Here is a 19061-nt window from a genome sequence, read left to right on the forward strand (position 1 = left end):
CTTTTTCAAAAATTAAATATTTGTCTCTGTATGATTTTATAGACTGGAGAGAGATAGTGCCAAAAAAAATTTTATAGACTGGAGAGAGATAGTGCCAAAAAAAATATTAAGGGCTTCACAATATTTCAGTCACGATTTATAGAATTATATTAGTTTATAGTATTTTATTTTATTGGTTTATTTCTTGTTAATATGAATTTAAAACTTTATCGTAGATATTTTGTATTTCTGAATAAGATATTAAATTTAAAATATTTAGTAATTTTAATATTTGTTCTAGATTATTGAAATAACACCAATATAATATTAAAAGGAGGGAAAATAAATTTTAATTAATAAAATAATTTAAAACAAATTTTATAATAATTTTTTTTTTAATTATTTTAACTTCATAGGTAAATCGATATATAAAAATACTATATAGTTAAATTAATATATAAAAGTCTAATCTGAGTGTTACTTTATATTAACATACATATTTTGTCCATTTAACTATCATCAACTCCTTAATTTATTTTATTTTAAATTGGTTTATATTTTATTATTAGATTTTTTCAACCAATTAAATTAATAAATTAGTTTAATACTTTTTACATTATTATTATTACAAGTAATTAATTGTGTTATAATTTTAAATTGGTTTATATTTTATTATTAAAATTTTCAACCAATTAAGTTAATAAATTAGTTTAATAGGTTTTACATTATTATTATTACAAGCAATTAATTGTGTATAAATGTGTAAGAGAGATAATTGGTAAAAGTCATTTGTTTAGAAAAAGGGTGGAAAAAGGGTGGTTGGCATATAAAAGGATTACATTGCAGAGGCCTATAAACCAAAATAAGTAACTATGTTGGTCTAACTTATACATTGAGACATGGAGAGCCACAGAGTATGAGTTACTAATTTTGAAAAAGACAAAATTACCAAAAACTAACATCAATGATTATAATTTATCTTTATTTTCAAATCAAACAAACTAAAACTACATGCACAAAATTCATTTATACAAAAAAAATGACGTACTACCAAATAACTTTAATTTAAAAAAATTATATATATAAAAAAATGACATACTACCAAATAACTTTAATTAAAAAACCAACTTTAATTAAAAAAAACCATATGAATTTAGTTTTCTGATTACACATTTATTTTCCTTTTCTTGGAAAAAGGAAAAACCAATTTTTTTTAATATTTCATAGTGAATAAAAAACACACAATCCCTTTATTTATTCATAATCAATACTCAAATTATTGACAGTAGACACAAGAGTACGTAGTTGAAAGAAATCGCATTATGTAGTAAATGCGCTTCTGGACACACAGTCGACGATACTAAATTACTATCGTGCACGTACAATGGCAAACGCTGTGATATATCATGTAGACCTTATTTGTCAGTTCCTCTTGGTTGGAGGGTAACCCTCAGCCCATTTTTCATAAAGAGAGTCAATCCCCGTACCTTATAATTCAGCTATTCACCTTCGTTAACCAGTTTCAGTTTGTAACGATATAAGATGGATGCCGCCACGTGCTTCATCTGCAAATATGCAAAATCTCTCCCCATACACATTCGAGGGCCTCCATGGAAAACAGGATATTTGTAAACAGATTGGTTCACGAAAACACTCTCATCATTAAGCCATCTCTTTGGCTTGAATTCCATGCAGTCTCTGCCCCAGATGCTCTCCATTCTTCCCATGGCGTAAGTAACGTAAACGATAGCAGTCCCTTTCTTCATAGGTGTCCCATCAGGCAACACGTCGTCCTCTATCGCCTCCTTTCTGCCCAATGGCACAGGAGGGTAAAGTCTCATTGTCTCGGACAAACATGCATGCAGATAATGCATTTCTTTCAGCTCCTCCCTGCACAAACAAAGTGGATCACCGGGTTTGACATGACCTGATCTCTTCTTTAAAATGCGGTGGATCTCCTTCAAAATATTTTCTTCCACATGGGGATGTTGAAGAAGCAGCCAAAAGAACCAGGAAAGTGCCACAGATGTTGTGTCGCTGCCGGCGAGAATGAAGCTCAGACAAATGCCTCGTAAGAAAGTGTCGGAATATGGGATTCCATTTTGGCCCAAAGATTTCATAAAAATAGATAATATATCTGCATGGCTACGAGACATTCCAAGTTTTCCTATACCCAATTCCTCCCTTCTAGCTGAAACGATCTCCATGACAAACTGGTCGATGATCTTCAGAGCAGACTGAAGTTTCGCACCGATCCCCAAACCGAAAAATCCCATAATCTTTCTCAAAGATACAGGCATTAAAAATCTACTATATGATGCTTCAATAGCATCATCGAATGCTTTCACGAAAGGAATGGCTGGCAGAGATGGAGATAAACATCCCACATCCACCCCAAACGCAATTTTGCAGATGTCGTCAAACGTGAAACGAAAGAGCATGTCATGAAGATCGGTGGCGCTTCCCTTGGATATGGTGTTGTCCAGGACAGGAATGAGATTTTGGCGCAGCGAGTCTTGTACGGACTTCAAGACATAAGTGAGACTAGATACAGAGTTAAATTCTACCACTGACGCCTTTCTTTGTTGAATCCATAGTTCTCCATCGACGTTAAACAAGCCATCACCGAAAACATCTCTAAACGCGCTCCTGAAAGCTGGACCCTTTGGAAAACTTGAAAACCTAGTTGTGAGAATGTACTCCACATTTGCTGGATTGCTGGTAAGGACAGTGGTTTGCGGAAGGCCTTTGGCAATAAAAGTTCCCCCGCATCCGATCAGAATTTCTGAAATGGAATCGTATAGATGGTTTAAATGTATAAACAATGAGGGGAGAATCCCTAGGAAAGGCCATTCTGGAGGGATTCCGTTCTTTGCCTTTCTGTTGAGATAGAGAACATAGTATGTGAACTATCAAGATAACGGAGATACCCATTAAGGCCTTGTGAAGAAGCATGGAGCATGCAAACAGCCAGTGAATTCCAGGCATACTTAACAGCACGCTGCCTCTAACAACATTGGATTAGTGGTACCATTCAATTATTGCAAATTTATATTTACACTAATCACAGGACTATGGATTCATTGCGAGGAACATGGTAAACGTTACATCGACGAAACATGGAGAACAGCCTTTCTTTCCATCAACGATAGTTGGTGTGACAAGCTAATTGGTCGTTGATATATGTATTTTCATAATTAAACTAATCAGTTTCATATTTAAAGAGTTGCTTCTCTGCGAAATTATCCGAATTCAGTTACTTCATTTAATTCATTTAAATTTAAATTATTTATTATGTATTTAAAGTTTTTAAAATGTAAATTATTTTTTAAATTTACGTTTTAAATAATTTTTTTGGACGTATCAAAGGGTAATGTTAAGTGGTGTGTTTGAATAATAGTAATGGTAGTTAGTTAACTAATGTTTACAAATAAGCTAGTGATAATAGTGGTCCTATTATTACTTTAATCACTGAATTATGATAAATTTTTTAACTATTTAAGTAATAATAATAAAATATTTAATTTATATAAATTTATTTTAATATAAAATTAAAATAAATTTCATATATATGTAAATATTAAAATATTAAAAATTCAATAAATATTATATAAATGGAAGATGTGTAATTAAAAGTTAAAAATTTTTATAATATAATAAATGGTGTTTTTTTATCACCGTTTATAAGACAAATGTATATTTTTTCCAATAATTAAGATATTGACCTATGGTATTAAAAAAAATGATATATATATATATATATATATATATATATATATATATATAAAAAAGAAGTTAATAAGAAAAAAAACTTTATATTAATAAGTGTTTTATAAATGTGATATTGAAATATTCTTTTTGTTGTTAATATTTCTTTTTAAATGCCCTTTGTCAACTTTATATTACACATATCTATTTTATAAAAAGTATGCATTAATACAATATTTGTATTTTTTAATTTTTAATTATTTCTTTCTTTTTATATATATAAGATAGATATTGAAATATTTTTTTTTTTTTTTTTTTTTTTATATATGACATTGACATAAATTCTTAACTTTTAATTCTTTCTTTTATATATATATATATATATATATATATATAGGGTAGATATTGAAATATTTTTATTTATATATATATATATATATATATATATATATATATGACATTGACATTTTTTTACCACAAGTGTTAACTTTATGTTGAGTAGGAGATATTGGGCATGAAATGAATTACACATCTCTCTCATATTGAATTGTACCATTAAACACAACAATATTTTAATTATATATTGTTAAAAAAATTGCAATTTCTAATTTATTAGATAATGAAAATCATTTTCTCTAAGCTCATGGGGCTTTGGATTGACTGTGAATGGGTGCACTATTAAGGCACTCCTTGCAATAGGTCACTGGTTCAAATCCTCTGGGTGCTTACCTACCAAAAAAAAGAAAATAATTTTCTCTAAATACTAGAAGTAAAATATAAAGTAAAACAAGTATCTACATATAAATATTGAAAACATGTATAAATATTGAAAACATGATATAAGCTTTTAAACATCTTCTCTATAAAGTATTAGTATATATTACTCTTATAATAATATAGATAAAACTCACATTTAAAAGATAAAATCTTTAATATTTTTCTTCTTTCTCTCTTTTTTTAACTTATTGTCACTATTTTGAATAATTCACAATAACTAATTATGAGTTAGAAGGTCAAAAATAAAGATTCTTAAAAAGTACTAGTTCATTATCTATATTGGAAATGTCAATTTGATGATGCTTTTTCTTTCCACATAAAGGCTTCAACAACCAGAATCTCTCACTAACAAGAAAATCCCACACCTATTTCTTCTAATCTATCTCTCTAAACATGATTTAATTGGTACATTTGGTTTTTGCAATGCCCTACTTTAATCAATATGAATACTTGGTTGCTAATTTTCCTCAGTCTAATCAATGTCAATAAGTGAAATCAATTCCTTGGGAAAATCCAAACTCTTTGATTCTTATTTTGTCTATTGGTAAATTTGGTTTTTGCAATGTCTTACTTTAATCAATATGAATACTTGGATGCTAATTTTCCTCACTCTAATCAATGTCAATAAGTGAACTCAATTCCTTAGGAAAATCCAAACTCTTTTATTTTTATTTTGTCTATTTTTTCATAGGATGAAGAGTTTAAGCACTAGGATAAGTATCCCATAAAATACCTAGAAGATGATAAATCTCACACTTAGATGTTGTTTCTTCTTGATCCAAGACCTATGCGTATTTAAAAAATATGCATTTGAAAATGTTTTTCTCTAGACCTTCTACAACTTTATCCAGATTTGATTTTATGTAAGTGCCCAATGTATTCTCGATATTCTCAAAAACCAATAAATACCAATTATGTAAGGGAGAATTAAGAAGACAAACCTAAACTAGAGTTCTAGTTATGAATATAATGTTAGTATCAAATTTTGAAAAACAAAGAGCCTTGAAAAATTCCATCCTCCCCATAACCAAAGACCCTCCTCAAATACTGAATGATAATTAGCATAATCATAAAATTGAAAAATAAGATTTTTTTTTTGAAACACAATGAGAGCTCACTATTCTTTTTCCAGGTCATGTGAATATATTGGAACAATGTAGAAGTAAGAGGCTAATACCAATCACATTTTAAGAGAATAAATAATTATTTTTCATATAAGAAATGTATATCTATACTACCTGCATTGTTATAATATCCACCATTCACACCTCCCTTGCATGCTCCACTATATATGCACTAGAAAGAGTGGATGACTTTGAATTAGTGGGAGAGTTAGATCTATTTTTCAATTCATCCCTAAAAGATGCCTCAATCCCTATTATATAATCAGATTTATGAAATAAAAGTTAAATCTTTGCAAATATGATAATCAATTAATTAAGAGATTCTCTATTTGTTTACTCTCGTAAAGAAGACATTGTTGTGAAACATGAATCTCCAAAATATATTCTAGTTTTTGGTTTAAATCTACGAAATATTTGTTTGATTTCATCCACATACATAATGATTTTCAAGAGAATCTTAATCCTAATATGAAGAGATCTTCTAATTCTTTATCCTCATAAAGAAGGCATTATTGTGAAACATGAATCTCAAAGTATACTCTAGTTTTTTCTTTAAATGTATTATATATTTGTTCAATTTTATCCACATACATATGTTTTATCAAAGAAAAACTTGATAATAATATGAAATTATGATTTAGTATGATTATTTACAACAACAAAAATTGTAGTATAAGATTTACTTCTATATATTAAGAGAGATTTGATATATATACTTTGTATTAACACCTACCATATATAGAGATAGAAAATAGATATTACATTTAGATATAAATACACATACACAATGTAAATATAAATATTTCAATAATTGAAAATATATATATTTATAAGTATTTATATTTTCATGAATTTTGTGTTCTAGTTTTATGAGATTACATTCAATTTTAAATGGTTAAAAAATTTACTTAAAAAAAATCCCTTCAATCCTTGATATATGTGAGATTAATATAGAATCATATTGATAATTATACAAATAAGGGTTATTAGAAAATACAATTTAATATGACTAATTAATCCTTTATCATAAAAATAAAAATAAAAAATAAAAATATCTAAAATGCAAGTTAATTTGAAAAATTATCAATTTTAAATTATCTTTGAGAATTAGTTTGGCCAGAGAGTGTAGTCCTTTCAGATGTACCTACCTTGATTGTCTCTAAAAAAAGTATCAATTGTAAATTAAATATTAATACCATCATAAGAGAATATATTTAGACTATCTCATATATTAATTATTGATATTGTACAACTATTAAAAGATACAATAATACATATATTATATGCAATAATGTATATAATGTTCTAAACAAATTTTCACAAGGTTACAAGTTTCAAGTAAAAAAGAAACGAAAATAAATAAATAACTATTTTCTTTGTTTTTTCTATTTTAATGTATTTTATTTTAATTTTGTTTTTTTTTTAATCTATTTTTTCAATTTTACAATAATATTTCAATTCTTTGCACTAATAAAATGGTGCAAAAATAAAATTAAATATATAAAAAAAAAACATAAAACATAAAAAAAATATATATATATATATTTATATTCAAAACATGAGTAATGCAAAATCAACAATAAAATAATGGCTAACAAAGTGATTACAGAAACTAATAAAAATTATATAGAATCATGATTTATTCATAACTAAGAATGCATTTCTCTCTAATTAAAATTAAAAATATTAACCATTTTTACTAGAACCGGTTACTCTTTTTATACTATTTTATAAAAATTCTTATATTATATATAAACATAACATATCATTTCACAATATTATTATATAATTATTTTTCAAACACATAGATTTATTTAGAACTTTCATAATTAGAAATAACATTAACTTATATCAATGGTTTTTAATTATTTAGTTTAGTTAGTCTTCTTATACTATTTTATAAAAAATCTTATTTTATACCTAAAAAAATAACATATCATTTCTAATATTATTATATAATTATTTTTCAAACACATAGGTTTATTTAGAACTTTCTTAATTAAAAATAACATTAACTTATATCAATGATTTTTAATTACTTAGTTTATAAAATATCTATTGTCTAATCCATGATTTTTAATTACTTACTTTATAAAATATCTATTGGCTCATTCATGATGAGTATGTTTATGAACATTATTTTCTATTGATATTATTAATCATTTTTAATTATTCTAATAAATGTGTTTATTTTAAAATAAATTTATCAATAATCATTATATAGATGGTAGTGATTTAACTTGCATAAAATATTCTAGAATATTCATAACAATATACACAAATCAAAGTTTGAGATTTATCTCCAAAGTTGTTATGTCTATTTTGTCTTTTTAATTAAATTGATTAATTAAAAAAAATCAAATAAATAAATGTTACATGAAGTGAGTTATCGTTTTTTAAGCATGTGATGTTGGTAAGCTATGATATTGACACATGGTATTGTAATAAAACCTAATCACAAAACCTAATCACAAATTAAAAATATTTATAATAAAGTAAGAGTAAATCTCTACGATTATTAATTTTGTAACATATTTTTTTTAATATATATGTAACAAGTTTTTTAATTTTTACGATGCATTAATGATTTTGCTATGCATATGACAATATGACCTCGAACAAACATGGAAAACCGATAAATATATGCCACATGTGACAACCAGGATATTATCGTAGAGCCACAAAGTTTTATCTCAAGACCGATGACAAGTCAATGATGTTTTTTGAGCTCGAAAAAGGATTCCTTTTATACATGCTATGAGATTTGAATTAATGTGATACTGAAATGGGGGGATTCTCTTATATGCCAAGAAGAATTGATTGATTTTGAGACACAATGTGTCATACTATGAAAGGGCCTTCTGAAAGCTATAGACCATTCTTTTGAAATGCTTACTATATTATTCGAAACTATGTATCAATTGTTAGAATAATTTATACAGAAAACAAGGGAAAAGTAGTTTCCTTGGTCATCATATATTGGATTCGCATGAGTTTTGTGCAACAATGGGAGCTTCATATGTGAGAATGAAGACCGCAAAAAAAATAAAATGTACATCATGGGTGGAGGCCATACTATCTAGATAGAGTTGTGGGGTGGTTAGGTTGTAATTCACAACTTGATGATGAGTGAGTGGTGATTTCCAAAACTTTATGACATCATTATCATTAGTTGACTCGAGATGAGAGGGAAGCATAATCATATGTTAAGAAGTAGAAGATGTCAACTATGGGAAAATGATTATTATACAATTGATTTAAAATAACAATGTTTGGATAGAATAAGCCCCTTTTGTGTTTTTGCAAAGGAGGAGGGGAGAAGCAACATCAAGTTGAGTGGGAATATCATAGTAATACAAAAAATAATGATAGAGTTCATCAGCTAACTAAAGATTCATAAACTGAGATGAAATGCCATTTATTTATGAAAGAAATTTAGACTTTCAATAGTGCTAAGACCACTGGGACATGTATAAATTCCAGTGGGGCTTTAAATAAACATGGTCTTCATATATATATATATATATATATATATATATATATATATATATATATATTATTTTGTTTAACTAAAGCTTAAGAGATATTTATTCATGCCACATTCGATATATAGATGAATATCCATGATTTATTATATGACGACTGGGTTTATGATCATTAAAAAAGGTTGATGAGGTAGGACGAGTAGGAGGAAACATAGCATGGTCATAATTTTTTGGCAAGGCATTGCAAAAGGAGCTACAAAATTTGACTAAAAAACGAGTCTAAATATTTGTATATCTGCAAGGAGAAATGGCTTAATCTTCAGAATTGTGCATATATTGGAGGTTGGACGTTTTAAATACTAACCATTCTAGAAACAATGTTGCAAAGACAAATTCTCACTTCATGTGTACGATAAAAGACCTGAGCTATTAGTGGTTCATGGTATAAGAAAATAACAATATATATACTTTTCATACTAGCTTTAGTAAATAATATAAAAGTTGAAGGTTGGCAACATGCACCATATCTCTTGTTTCAGACATACAAAGCATGAAAAGACACAATGAAATGGAAGGGGAAAATGATGGGGGGATTAACCCTTATTGATATATACTAACATGCTTGATTACTGCGTATGCTTTCCACGTCCAATGGAGACAGAGGCATACATTTTCTCGATCCTTTAAAATGGTGATGAGAGGTAGTTCTAGGTAGTTACCACAACTAAGACGACCTTTCTTTGCCACAAATTTTCCCAACGTTTTTCTAATGTTTAGCTCCAAAATTGTATTCACTATCGCACCCAAATGAAACTATAACAACCCCTAGTTGAGTTTCCATGTAAATAAAATAAGACCAAGGTTATGGGAAACATATTCCAAGTTGAATGGTGGGAAAACATTATAGTGGGCATCACTTTTGGTTTAATAATGGCTAGACTTGGCAAAGGCATTGATGAATGAAAAGAGACAATAAATTCCATTTAATAATGAAAATAAAGGAAAATAGGAGGAAAGGAAGATGAAGAGACACAAATTTGCATGCAAGGGAAATTAGAGGAAAAATGAAGGAAAATGAAAAAAAAATGGGACATCAATGATAAAAAGGCATAAGAGAAATAGTTCAAAGATTTTGGCTTAGCCTTTGATCATTACAACTTTAGTCAATTAATTTTTGGTTCCCTCCTTCCACACTCTCATTCTCTCACACTCTTTCACACTTATAGCATTCTTAGAGCACTCTAGCATTCACTTGGATTTGGAGAAACCAAGCAAAGGAAAGCAAGGTAGCACAAGGAGACAGTTGGATCAACAACTACATCAAGCTTACTTTGTAGATAACAGGTTGCATGTGTGATCTCCTTGCTAGTTTTTGGATGCATGGTATATGCATGTGGTTCCTTAGTTATGTGTTGTCATTGGAATGGAGATGTACCAGGATTGACAATGGTTTTAGCCTTGCCTTTCCATTTCCTGGATAGCCATGATGCAGTGGGTTTTCCCATTTGGTTTTCCAATTGGTTCTCACATTTCCTATGTTTGTGGGTTGGAACAAATTATTTGGAGCTTTGAAACGACATGGGATTTCTAGATGATATGGGTTGAGTTATTAGTCCCTAGAGCATATAGGTTGTGACAAATTCTTTGTAGCCATGAAACAACTCAGGTTCCCTGGAGGCTGTGGGTTGAGTTACTAGTTCCTAGAGCCCTCGAGAGTTTGGGCAGAGATCGATTTAGTTGATGTTATGATTTCTAGGCCATATAGGTGAGATCATTGTATTTGAGGGTTGAGGTGGTTTGGCCTCTAGAAGCCTTGGTTGGTTCTATTTTGGTTTAACCCTTATGACCCCACATTCATGCTTGGAATATGGTGCAGGAGTGATTGGCTAAAAGAGAGATTTGGTTCAGCCCAATCTATGGTTGGGTGGTACGTGGAAGTCCTTGACTTGGTTGGAAATTTCATATGTTAATATGAGTTATTTTCTTATTGTGATCTATGAGCACTTGTATTGGTTATTATGGTGATCTTATTGATGATTTTTCATAGTTTCTATTCAGGTTATATGCATGGTTTTATGATGTTCTCTAACCATGACTCTTGTTCGTGATTTGATAAGTTACTACTTGGTTGATGAATGCATGGGCTAACAGGTGTTGATGCAGCTAGTTTGAGAGGGCATTGAGCCTTATTGGTGATTCTCAGATTAAGTTTAGAAGTTTATGATTAGATATGCATCCATGACCTATGGCTTATATGTTTTTCATATGTTCGACGAAATGTTTATCTTGTATCAAGCATGTATTTGTAAAACTCTTGCTCAAGTTTTGATTGTCTAGTATTGTTATCATCATTGTCATGATTATGGGAAGTTATAGGTAGTTCTAGGCAGTGATTTGGGGGCTAGTTTGAAAAAGTGGCACAGATCTCGCAACCGTATGCACTGAACAGGAAATTTGAGTCATAACCGCAAGAAGGCAAGTTTATGGGTGCGGTTGGAGCCTCATAACTGCATGCAGAGTGTGTCAAAGGTGCGGTTGGAGCCTCATAACCGTATGCATAGTGTGTCAAGTGTGCGGTTATAACCTCATAACTGCATGCACAATGTGTCAAGCGTGCGATTAGAGCCTCATAACTGCATGCATAGTGTGTCAAGGGTGCAGTTGGAGCCTCATAACCACATGCACAATGTGTCAAGGGTGTGGTTGGGGAGTAAACCTAATGAAAAAGAGTTCTATCTTAGGGATTAGTCACTTGTGGTGGTTGGTAGGCTCCTGAGTGATCTGTAGTCTCTAAGGGATGTTAGTAAGTTTCTGGATTATAGGTCCCACTTCCATAACTGAAACTTGGAGGTCAGGTCATATCACAGTGACACCCTAAAGATTTTGTCAAAGTGGGTAATGTGGGAGGAGGCGTTACAGAAACTACCTCCCCACTCAGGTAGTGGATAAGAATTTTTGTCTTTGTTTACGGAGTGTCAGTTCACAATAACGTAGAGAGTACCATCAACCTAACTGTCACCACGTCCAATCATCAAAACAACATTACAATTTAGTCTATTTGCCAAATTTGTGCTTACATGGATAACACCACAAAGTTTGACGTGATCATTATAAGATTTCTCATTCAATGAAAACTCATATAATAATCCTACCATATTATATCTTGAATTGATGACATGCTACATCATTAATGGGATGATGCTCATGAGCCAGGGTCAAGCATTATCATTTAAACTTTGGATTAAAAATATTTTTGCAACATGATATTTATAACACCAAACTTATACTATAGCGCTCGTGGCATATATCAAGGGTCACTCCATAATATAATGCTCTATGTGGAAGTCATAACTTAGGTAGTGTATGTTTGCATAATAAACTTAAATGCGAGTGGGTAAATACCCAACCCCTTTTTTGTTTGAACCACTTCTCAAAAATCTCCACTATTATGTATATAGGGGCAATGAAATTCAACCAACTATTTTTAAGCCAATTTGACTTATCAATTGAGTTGCAACAAATTATGAAGCTAGGATGTAAAATATTTATAGTTCACTTTCATGTAAAATAAAATAACCCAACGTGCAAATTATTTTAGAATAATTTTCTTAGGCAAGAAAATCTGACTCGCAGAAATATCACTTCATAAAACTCATGGAGAGAGGACTCCACCTATGACTCAATTTTAATTCTTATTGTTGAGAACTTGAGATTCAATTTTTGTTTCTTTTAAGAGAGAGTCAATAGGATTCACAATGGATTGCACATTATGTGGATAAGTGTTTCAACAACTGGTATTTGAAAATGAATACCTCTTTTAGTTGGACTTGGACCCACTTGCACATGCTTCATAGAGAGAGACATCACAAGTACCACCTTCAAGGCTAGGGGAATCAAACCAAATTCGCTTTGTAGACTTCGAGGCTACTCATTATGCACATGAGGATGAGGATGACAATTCTAATCATGGCCATTAGAAATTGTAGTTGTATTCTTGTAGTATCATGTTTATTTTAGACTATAAAGGCCATTTAGATCTTATTTCTTGATGTATGTTTGTTCAACAATGATTTGAACTAGGTGTTATTTTGGTTATATTCACCCTTACTTTCTATATAAATGATAACTTTTTCATATTTGTGTATAAATGGTTTGGATTCATACATATGCACATGAATATATATGTTTTTCTTTAAAATTTGAATATTTTGTGTTTTTAATTTACTAGGTTTTTGGTCTGGTTTTTTAACAAGTTCTGATCAATTCCTAGTTCATAGGGGTTTTTCAATCAGATCACCAGTTCAATTCCAATAACATTTCCATGGAAGCTATAGGGTGCTTCTCCAAGTTTGTATCCGGTCCCATCTAAAAGCTTTCAATCTCATCTACCAATCTCTCCATCTTATCCATCAGAGTAGACCATATTTGGGTGATCTCCTGGATACTTTTCCAAAAATCGAAATGCATCGACCTTCCAAATTTATTCCTCACAAGCCACTTCGATAGTCAAACCCTTTTGTTGTCAAGGGCTAGACATCCCTCCTTTCCTAAGATGCTTCCCTTGTATCAACTTGCTAGAACTCACACGAGCTAACCTAACATTTCCCTCTTGGGAATCGATCATAGGAAGTTCCCTTCCCACACTTGCATCCAATGAAAAAGCAATTTAACCTACAACCACTTCCTTGAGTTTAGCTCTAGCTCTTATACTTGCTACTTCAATGTACCTTTCCTTTGGCATTTTCCCTGATACCACTTGTCACGACTCAAGGGGCTCTGTAGGGTTACAAGTCATTGTTGGCACACCATGACCCTTCAAGCGTATTTCACAACTACATAGTGTAGCACAATGTAGTATAAACCATAATCATAGACATTACTGAATTTAAAATGACTCACTAACATTTATTTTAGTACAACTGTGAAAATATACCAATTTTGGGCTGCCTCAACCCTATGACACAACTCTCTTGCTTGGAGCAACTCTCAGACATACATAATCTTTCCTAGGATTGGACCATGTGACATGAATCTCCCTAGTTAACCATTGTATCACATCCACGGGACTGACAAAGCCCCCTCATTGTACAAGGTAAAATTATCACATTTTATAGCTTCATTAGCAAAACACCAAAATTTGATTCCTAGTCACCGTCACAGGGGCTTCACTGGGAAAGCGATACCATACAACATGCCTTCATATTGGGGGATTTATATTAAGGAAAAAATGACATATTTTATTGGAGGATATATAGGGGATAAAGGGTTTTTATATTGGTAGGTATAAAAAATGGAGCTCAAAGTTAATGAAAAAATATAAAGGGGTATAAAAAAAATTAATGAAAAAATGGGTACCTACAATATCTAGTTGAAGTAGCGGTTTTTTAAATTGGGAAGGTGTATTGGGTTTGTATTGGTAGGGGGTTATATAATGTGATTTTTAGACATATTTTCCAATACATGGTCAAATTAAAGATATTGTTTAATATGTCAGGAATGCACATATGTCAGAGGTTCATTGAATAAAACCACGTACGTATGTGAGAGGTTCATTAAGTAAAGCCCCATAGTCAGCGTGTCACCAAAGTTCCAAACCTCAGCCACACTTTGCCGTGTTCATGCTATCTACCCGGCCACACTCTATTTCGCAGCTCACACTTGCCTGAACTTCATTCTGTTTCATCTAGTGCTTGCTCCGTTCTCTGTCCCCTCAACCGACCTTCCTCTCCTAACACGTTGTTACCCATCAATACATTTCTTTATACACATTGTCAAGCAGTGCATGTATACATACACGGCATTGTCGAACCCAGTAATTTTACTATGTTTTTTTAGCTTTTTAAATCAACCCTATTATAGAATTTTGTATTTCCAATATTAGTGACTAAAGTGGTTGCCTTTAATCTGTTTGAAATTAGCATGGAATAGGATGGGTTCACTTTTGTTTTCTTATCTATGTATGTGGATGGGTCCACTATTGTTCACTGCACACACTCCCTTTTAGCAGAGACCACTCTAGGAAAGGGGGAGACACCTATGGCAAGGGTGGAGGTAGGAGATTCATTAGTTCCAAAGCTAGTTTCAGTCTGATTTAGGCAGCTTGACCACTTTAAACCGATTTAGGCAGCTCGGCCACTTTAAATCGGATCTAGGTAGCTCGACCACCAACAGGGTAAGTTTTGATATTAAACGAGCACCAAAGAATGACATCCTCCACCAAGGTGTTATAATTTTATAATTGTAACTAGTATAAATATAGATTTAGTATAGATTTATTTTATTTACTGATTTATCAAGAGTCCAGAAGCATCAAATCTCATCAATTTTCAAAATGCAAAACTTAAAATCTACATTTTAAAAAATTTAATTTTTTAGTGGTTGATACATTATTACTAAGTAACTAAATTATTATATTTTTTATTCTAATTCCCAAATCAAGATAATTAGGTTCTGCCAACCGATTTAGGGGCCACAGTACTACTCGTTGGAGAGAGGATTTGAAAAGAAAACATTAATGCGAATAGGTACGCAAGCTGATGTCAGGTTTTGTCTTCACTCACCATAGCCACTGTGAGATCCAAAGACGCTAAGGTGCAGCTGGTAGTCATCCTTAATTTTTGAGAGTGACGTTGAGTAAGTGGCGGCTGGTAGTCTTTCATTGTCATCTTTAATTTTTTAGAATGTTCAAGAATCAGATAAATGAGTGAACTGTACATCTAATTCCAAAATATTTTCAAAAATCGAATTAATTTCTGCAGTATTTCACTCGATCATTTCTCACTAATAGAAGGCCTGAATTTAACACTTTATAAGGGGAGGGCTCTCACTGCAAGTGGTAAAGGGACAGTCAAGCCAACTGCCAAGTCATGACAACCCAGATTGTTGTGAAGAATTATTTTTTTCTCTCTTGCTCGGATTGAGTGGTCAAGGCACATTGTTGCCTTTGTTTTCGTAAAGTTGGTATCTTATTATAGACCCACCATTCAAACAGGGCGAGGCTGGAGATCTCCGAGTTATCTAATCTATCAACTTCTTGATTGAGTGGTCCAGAATTCATTTTTGGCACTGTTTTCATAAAGTTGGTATCTTATTATAGGCTCCAGGACCAACCATTCATACAGGGAGAGGCACCGTCCATCACGTTAGGTTGGAAAGTCATGGCAACAAATATACAATTGGTATATTGGTTAATAGGCATTAAATAAGTGGAGGTTGTATATATTTATTTATATATTTATTAATCAATATGTAGGCTCATTTAATATCCATAAACAAGCTACTTATTTTCAATGGTCCAACATAAACTCGATCTGAACTCTACCGTATATCCCTAAAGATCAAGTAAGCCGAGGAACAGCAAATTGCTAAGGAAATAGGCTGCCGTGCAGATTTATAATTGTCAATTTGATTACCGCCACTCTGTCTATTAAATGACAAGAACATGGCATGCCACTTGAACACTGATAATGATAATAAAATTTACAGTCAAAGGTAGAAACAGCTAGGAACACTGATAATGATAATGAAATTTACATTCAAAGATAGGAACAGCTAGTTAGATAAATATTTTTTTTTGTTAGATATGCAAATTTATTAGAGTAAGACATGTAAATTTTAATCATTTTAATGTTTATCTGCCAAGTAGGTAGTCCATATAACTATGGTTCATTTTTGTCCTTGAATTGGTCTTATTGGTCTTATGGCAGTTATTTGAAATCAATTATGTTACATGTGTTTAATGCAGTTTTTTTAAAGCATATTATATTTTAATTAATAAAGTTAATATTTTGGTTTTATTTAAATTATTTATGTTATTTAAATTAATTATATATTTGTTTATGGGGTTTTGGATAGATGTATTTTGTTTATGGGGTTTTGGATAGATGGTAAAGTACTTCTTGATGTAAAGTCTCTAGTTCAATTCCCTGCCATAATTAAAGTAGTATATTAGACATGATAAAGATGTAATCCTACCAAACTTTAAAAAAATATTAATATATTTTAAAATTAAAATTAACTTGCAATCTTGTACTTTTTTTACCAAAAGTTAAAATTATATTTTAGATATATATTTTTTTAATTTGTATGATATTGTATTTTTACTTAAAATTTAATCTACTTTACATTTTCTATGGTTTTTTTTGGTTTTTATATGCCAATGTTAATTTATATTGTGATCTTGTACTCTTTTTTTACCAAAAGTTAAATTATATTTTAGATATTTTTTTTTTAAATTTGTACGATATTGTTTTTTACTTAAAAATTTAATCCACTTGACATTTTCGATGGTTTTTTGTTTTTATATGCCAATATTAATTCATCATTATCTAATTAAAAAAAACGTTATAATTCTACCAATCCTAAAATCTTGATACTCTTAAATCTCTTAAAAAGGAATATGGAATTCTACTTTATCCATATGAAGTTCCCTAAAGTTGGAACGACTCTCAAACTCTAAAAATTGAATTCAAAAAATATGAAAAGTAAAATAAATGTGAATATTGTTTTGTTAAAAAATTAATATTACAATTTAATACGAAAGTCAACACTTTGAAAACTTTATCCTTATTTTCATTGTATCTTAATTTGATTTGGACCAAAAATCAAAGGATGCTAAGATGCTTCATTTTTAAGGAAACGTGTCCCCCATACTACAAAAATATTTCCTTAAATATCCTCTACAAAAATATTTCCTTAAATATCCTCTTAAAAAATTTATGAAAACATTTTCCAAAGGTCTCACCACACCCCTACCCAAATGTAAAGAGTAGAAAATGTGGAGAGCATCCTAACCCTAGAAGACATTTCCCTACCATTTTTTTTTTTTTAAACTTTAACTCAAATGAAATCTAAATTATGATTATCAATATTTTTATTAAATATTTTCAAAATTACATGATAAATTTTACGTTTTCATGTATTTTATTTTTATAACACCTTTACAGCATTATAAAAACAAATTTGGTGTCACACTCTCATACTAAGTAATTTTTTTTTTTTTTTTAAATGGTTCACGGTATTAATTACCTTGTGATGACTATGCAATCTCTCCACGTTAATATTCATGTAAATACAATACTGCGGCATGATTTAAAGTTTAATCTCTACACATATGTGGATATACATATACTCGTATGCATTTAATGATAACCTGTACATATATTTTTCATTTGCATAAAGGTTATAAAGCCATATATTCACGTTCATTTTACATAAACCATTGTAAAGGTTCCGCTACCATGTATGTTTCGATTCATATTCATTGCACAGATTGCGATAACGTATTAATGGCAACAGCTACACCACTCGGATTTCATATCCCGAAGTTTCTGAGTTTTATTATACTTGTCCGGCCTCGGCATCGGGAACCAGTTGTCCAAACCAGCGTCGTCCATCTGGGAGGATAATCGGCTCGATGGCATTCGGCCATGTGCGCCCGGTGCTCCAAGTGTTTACGGCCTGACACCTCGGGTAATGTTGTTTTCGCGCCCAAGGCTTTTGATGCCCACCGGCTATCGAACGGCGATCAGGGCTCATGGCAAATCGATGGATGGGAGAATGCCATGAAAGGGTAAAAGGAAATAGGATATTTAATGACAGGTCTCCCCTTCTGTCGGATTCTAATTTTCATTTGTGCATGAGTTGTGTCGCTGCAACTCTGTAACATTGGGTGTATTTCGCAAACCTTTCAGCTGCCGTCAATACCGTGCTTCGATTCAGGTATGCGGCTATGGTGTTCGATGGGTCTTTTTCCCCACTTACAGTTACGGTTTACATCGCTTCAGCGATTCCAATCTGGTAATATGCTGTATTAATTTTCCCTTTTTATTTGTTACAGACCTTTCATATCTTTCACAGGTTCTAAATCTATTAAAGAATGGTGTTTTCAGGTAAATGGCTCATCGCCGAACATTGAAGGCACGGGGTTTCTACACTTTGCCGACAGCCCATTACCAGGTATGTTAAATACTGTCGTGAATTCCTACAT

General features: G+C 31.1%; 1 pseudogene; it reads right to left on the reverse strand.

Moving 5' to 3' along the window:
* Positions 1-1478: 1478 nt before the first annotated feature.
* On the reverse strand, positions 1479-18503 carry LOC149178473 (cytochrome P450 86B1 pseudogene; annotated as a pseudogene).
* Between the last annotated feature and the right edge of the window lie 558 nt (positions 18504-19061).

This window comes from Pinus tabuliformis, chromosome 4_1 (assembly GCF_031772625.1).
Source record: "Pinus tabuliformis cultivar Carrire ecotype Pingquan chromosome 4_1, CPIR1, whole genome shotgun sequence".
NCBI lineage: Eukaryota > Viridiplantae > Streptophyta > Pinopsida > Pinales > Pinaceae > Pinus > Pinus tabuliformis.